We start from the raw sequence: 6438 nt of genomic DNA on the forward strand, positions 1-6438 counted from the left end.
CATTCTTTGATTGTCATGTATATATGTGTGTTAGTGTGTGCAGGTGTATGTATGTGTGGGTACACATGCTTGGCTTGTGTGTGCATATGGATGTAGAGGCCGGAGATCAACTTCTGTGTCATTACTCTGGCTTCATCTACCTTTAAAAATAGATGCATTTATTCATGTATTTTATGTATATGAGTGCTCTGTCTTCACTCACACCAGAAGGAGGAATCAGATCCCATTACAGATGGTTGTGAGTCGCCATGTGGTTGCTGGAAACTGCACTCAGGACCTCTGGAAGAGCAGTTAAGTGCTCTTAACCACTGAGCCATCTCTCCAGCCTCATCCACTCTTAAAAAAAAAAAAAGCTTATTTTGTTGGGTAGTAATGGTACACGCCTTTAATCCCAGCACTCTGGAGGCAGAGGCAGGCAGATCTCTGTGCATTCAAGGCTAGTCTGGTCTATATTGTGAGTTCTAGGACAGCCAGGGCTGTCTTACAGAACTCAGGTCCTCTGCAAGAGCAGCACACATCCTTAATTGTTGAGCCATCTCTCCAGCTCCCATCTTCTTTGTGGAAAACAGGGTCTTTCACTAGCCAGGAATTCACTCATTCAGCTGTGCTTGTTGGCCAGTGAACCACAGGATCTACCTGTCTCTGTTTTGCCAGTTCTGGGATTACAAGCCCAAGCCTTTTAAGTTTTAAGACATGGAATGCGAGTTTAAGACATGGAATTCAGGACCAATAGAACTATTTCTCCAGCCCTCTTTTCTTTTTCTTCTGAAAAAACTATGTGTGCCCGTGCCTGTGCCCGTGCTTGCACCTGCATGCACACGCGCGCACACACACACACACACACACACACACACACACACACACACACACATCTATAGGCATGCATTGCATGTGCCATGGTGCAAGTGTGGAGGTCTGAGGACAGCTTTGAGAGTCATTTCTGTTTCCATCCTGTCCCAGCAATGTCTCCTTGTTGTTTCTGCAGCATTGCATACCCCAGGCTACCTGGCTTAGAGCTGTCCATTGCTTCCCATGTCCCTTGCTTCCCATCTTTCTGTAGGGATGCTGGGCTTAAAATGTGCATTACCACATCCCTCTCTTTACACGGATTCCAGGGTTGTCAGGCTTGTGTGGTGAATACTTTAACTGGCTGAGCCATTTCACCAGCCACCTCATTTCTCTTTTGACTGGTCTAATTTTTGGGTAGCTCAGGCTGTCTTCAAATTCAGGTCCTATGATAGCTATTCTTGTTGGTAAACTTGACTGCATCTGGAATTACCTAAAACCCAAATGACTAGGCACATCTGTGAGGGATGTTTTTTCTTAATTAAATCATTTGGAGTGGGAAGACCCACTTTTTGACAGGGAGGGGTTTGAGACAGATTTTCTGTCTATAGCCCTGGCTGTCCTGGAACTCAGTCTGTAGACCAGACTGGTCTTGAACTCAGAGAACCTCTTGCCTCTGCCTCCAGAGTGCTGGGGCATAGGCTGCCACCACCCACCTGGGAAGACCCACTTGTAAAGCAGATCTTTGAGGTGGGAAGTTCCACTTTTAATCTGGACCATACCTTCTGCTGACAGCCTTCACAAAGGACAGGTAAACTTCCCTCCCTCCATCTTATATATATTCTATAAGCTCTGCCCCTCTAGGGAACCCTAACGAATTCAGGTCCCCTTGCTGGAATAACAGGCCTGGCCCATCACACTGAGCAGAGCCTCTTCAATTACTAATAACTCCAAGGCCACGCTACAAGGACAAACAGAAATTCAGGTCTCAACATGTGTCTCTGGAAGCTGGAAAACACCAACATTTAGACAGTAGAAAGGCTGTGGGAGGGATTCCTGCAAAACTGGACCGTGCAGAGATCAGCACAGCACTCTGGAAGTCACAGTCAAGCTGGAGAGTTCAGAGGAGCTTGACTAGAGTTGGGTTAGGAGCGGTGGGCATTGGAGGAGCATATCTGGCATCCCAGCACACAGGAAGTCCTTTTCTCAAGAAAAAGGACTGGGGCTGGGGACATGGCCCAGTGAGTGCTTGCCTACCATGCACAGGGCTCTGGGTTCCATTCCCAGCACTGCATAAACCTAGGATGGTGGCTCACACCCGTAATCCCAGAGCTTGAGAGGTGGAGACAAGGGGATCAGAAGTTCATGGCTACCCTAGGCTACATAGTGTGTGTAAAGGAAGATCTGGCTGGGAAAATCACCTGCCCACAGTGTCTCCAATCATCTCTACATGAAATCTACTACACTAGAACTCTCTAGATCTTTGATCCTTTGCAGAGTGATCAGCACTGATGGCTTCCCGAGTCACCTAGGTAATGGAGTGCACCTCACTGAGTGGTACCCCACTCCAGATACCCTGCTGAGGTGCCCAGGGGGAGGAGTGTAGTCTCACAATTGTGACCACCTCTGGCCTGCCTCCTCTGTGGTTCACAAGGGTTGGGCCACAGGTGCTGGGAGGAAGGAATCTGGCCACTTTGACCTCAACCGCTGAGAAGGTGGTGGCCCTGAATAAGTGACTTTGCCACTGAGATACTGAAACAGGGCTGGGAATGTAGCTCCATCAGTGAGGTGCTTGCCTGGCAATCATGAAGCTCTTGGATCCAACCTAATGCCACATAAGCCAAACACGATGGGATGCTCACACTCATACTTCCAGCTCTTGGAGGTAGAGGCAGGAAGATCAGGAGTTCAAGGTCATCCTTAGCTACACAGAAGTTCCAGGCTAACGCTATGGTTGCACCAAAGTCCAAAGTGGTAAGCTTATCAGTTTTTCATGGCATTACTAATGGGAGGAGTGGGGGTGTATGTGTGGGGATGGGGTTATTTATGGAGCAGGGATACCCAAAAATGGCTCCATCACGGAAAAGTCCATCCCAACAAAGGAAACAACACAGGAAAGTTGCAACCCTGCAGCTCTCTGAAAGACACACAGGCAGCTGGACAGTCTGAGAATCTGTCCTCTCTGTAGGTCAGTTTGTCACATTTACTGCACCCAACAGTTATTTGCTTCTTTTATAAAACTGGGGAGGGGTCTTCAAGAGTCTTCCATGTTTTCGCTTTCCTGGACACAGCGACCTTTTGTTTGACTCCCATGAATCTCCAGGAGCGAATGTTTTAATGTTTTACACCATACAAGAGATGTAGTGGCTGCCACTCAGGAGGCTGAGGCAGGCAGAAGGATTGCCTGGAATCACAGGAAAATTGAAAGATTTTCATCTTAAAGCAGAGGCCATGGTCACAGAGAAGGGGACAAAGGCCAAGGTGCTTTTGAAAACTGAACTCTGTCCATCCCTCTCAGGCCTGCCATGCTTGCCCCCCCCACCTCATACAGCACCAAGACTCCTTCTGGCAGCAGAGCCAGTCTACCTTCCTCACTCTAGACGCCATCATGGATATCTGTGGCTCTCCTTTGAGCTGTCAGGGAATGCCAGGGATGAGAGCTAGCTCACTACCCCTACCCTCCTGGGAACGACTGGACTCAGAAACATCCCTGAGGGCATAGCTGTGGCTAGGGAAGTGAACCGTATCTGCTCACAGTCTTCATTTGCCCACTCACTGATTCCCTGCTCATGAAGATGACGGGGCTATCCTGGCTGAACACTACATCCATCATTAGAGCGGGAAGCAGCCATTGCACTGGCACGAACTTCCGTCTCACAGGCCTAGGAAGCAGACACTGCCCTATCAGCACTGGGATGGCCATGCTCCCACATCTAGGGGATAGCATAGAACATCCTGGAGCCTGGCCTCTCCAAGGATCTAGTCTCTATTTTCAGGGGTCTAAGCTCCTGGGAAAGAGGTGTTTAGGGCCACCAAAGTCAATAGAACTGCTACCCTTTCCCATTGGGCTGGTACTGTCCACTGCTGTCTGTAGCCTTATTGCTTAATGAGCTCTGTTGCTAGCCTCAGTTTACCTCTTTTCCAGGGCCATCTGAGTTATTCCAATCTCCTGCTCTCTGGAGGAGGGTAGGAGGGCACTTAATTCTCCCAGGATGCTTAGTCTCCCTATAAAGGTGGATTTCCCTCCCCAAAGGACCAGTCTGGGATGAAAGGTGTGTCAGGCACTGGTGGTTACAGGACCCTTCCCAGAGCAACAAGGGACAAATTACCAGGGTGTAACCAACATCACCTCTGCCATAAAAGCTATCATAAAAGGGAGCATTTATCTGGGGCAAGCCAAGCCATGACCACCCGTCTCCACAGCCACCCAGCACCTGAATCCATGGGAAATGGGTCAGGTGGGGCATCCAATCATAATCCCAGCATTCAGGAATGGAGATGGGAATCTAGAGTTCCAAGGTCTTGATACATAGCTCAGGTTATTAAACTCATGACCCTCCTGCCTCAGCCTCCAGGTGTTGGTATTACAGTGTGCACCATCACTTGGCTGGCTGTGACTCTGTGTGTATGATACTCCAGCATGTCGAGGCTCAGGTATTGTGTCTTAGTGCTACCCACCTTGTTTCTTCTGACAGGATCTCTCACTGGCTTGTCAAGTGAGCCCTAGAGACTTGCCTACCTCGCTTCTCCAGTGTGGGAATAACATAACATGTGGTGCACACCACCACACTTGTTGTTTTCCCCCAATATTTATTTATTTTTTTAATTGCGTATTGTGTTTTGCCTTCATATATGTCCATGTACCATATGTGTGCCTGGTGCCCTCAAAGGCCAGAAAAAGGTGTGTAATCCTTTGGAACTGGAGTTACCAGCAGTTAAGAGCGGCCATGTGAGTCTTGGAAACTGAAGCCAAGTCTTTTGCAAAAAAAAAAAAAAAAAAAAAAAAAAAAAAATAGCAAACACTTTTACTCATTGAGCCATCTCTCCTGCACCCCATCTTTTTTATTTGGGTTTTTGAATCAAACTCAAGTCTTCGTGTTTGCCACACCTCTATTTTTCTGGATTTTTTATTTTTTTGAAACAGGGTCTCTCTATGTAGCCCTGGTTGTCCTAGAGTTCGCTATATAGACCAGGTTTAGCCTTGAACTCACAGAGACTCACTTCTTCATGTACCTTCCCAATGCTGCGATTAAAGGTGGGAGGCACCATGCCTGTCTTTTCTGGATCTCTTGCTTTGAAGGAACCAAACAGAATAAGATATCCTAACAAAAACCTCCATGAGAATAGATTCATGAAGCCAGATAAATGGTACCAAAACCATCTGACCTCTGGGAGAGAGTCCCTCAGAGAGGATCAACTGGGACGGGTGCTGTGGGATTGTGGGAGCACTGATGAGGATGAAGGGAAGCGTCCTCCAGATCTGGAGACCTGCCTTGCTGTCACTGCTGTTGTAGGCAGGTCATAGTTGGCCCTGACAGACTTGGATGGCTCCCCCTAGTGGTCAGTGCTGGAAGAACATTCAGGAGCAAGATTAGATTGGAGGCCCATTCTAATTTAGACGAGGGGTCTGCACCATGCTGAGCTACAGAGTGGAACTGATCACACAGAAAGCCCAGGGTGCCTCAAGACTCACTCCAAAGTCCTGGGAGGGCTCTGTGTGCGGGCTTGGGAGCCTTGGTCACTGTTGCTAGAGCTGGGGGGGCACCTCCTGTTCACCTGGTTCTCAGTCCTGGGCATCATTTAGGTCTGAAAGAAGGAGGTTAAAATGCATTCTGGAAATAAATAAATAAATAAATAAATAAATAAATAAATAAATAAATAAATGCATTATGGTCATTGCCTCCCATCCAAGGATAGCAGGACCATCACTCTCCAATTCTGTCCTTCCTTTGGGGCAGGAAGAGGGAGGACGGCTCCCATCTACAGACATCTTGGTACATACTGGGTCTAGGACTCAGACTACTGCACTGGGCTGAAGTAAAGGAGGCTTCGTGTGGGACAATGCTCTTGTTCTCCACCGAGGCCCATAGAGGACAGCCATAACCAGCACATTGCCACATCGGAGAGAAATTGCTCTCTATTCATTGCTTACTAAGAAAAAATGAGAAACAGAGGTGGACATGGTTTTGTGAACTTCCAATCCTAGTATTTAGGAGGTGGAGGCAGGAGGATCGAGAGCTCCAAGCTAATGCCAGTAAGATGGCTCAGTGGGTAAAGGTACCTGCTGCCAGGGCTGACGGCCATATGGTAGATAAAGACTCCCTGAAGTGCCTTCAGACTTCCACGTATTCGAGATAGCATGCACACACCAGTTCACATACATACATATACACATGTAAATAAGTAAAAAATTTAAAGTTTTATAAGCATCTCAGGCCAGCATACTTAAGACCCTATGCTATCTGTCTCAGAGAAGTTAAAAGGTGAGGGTATGAGTAGGAAGAGGACGCTAGGTACCCCTTCCTTCTTTGTGGGGTGCACCTGCCCTGCAGACTATGTGGTGTAACTGACCCACATCCCAGCGCCCTTAGCATCCTTGACCTGGACTTGGTATTATGTCCAGAAAATGGTCAACGCCCAGCCGGTTTCCAG

The sequence above is a fragment of the Phodopus roborovskii genome, unplaced genomic scaffold (assembly GCF_943737965.1).
Source record: "Phodopus roborovskii unplaced genomic scaffold, PHOROB, whole genome shotgun sequence".
Taxonomy (NCBI): domain Eukaryota; kingdom Metazoa; phylum Chordata; class Mammalia; order Rodentia; family Cricetidae; genus Phodopus; species Phodopus roborovskii.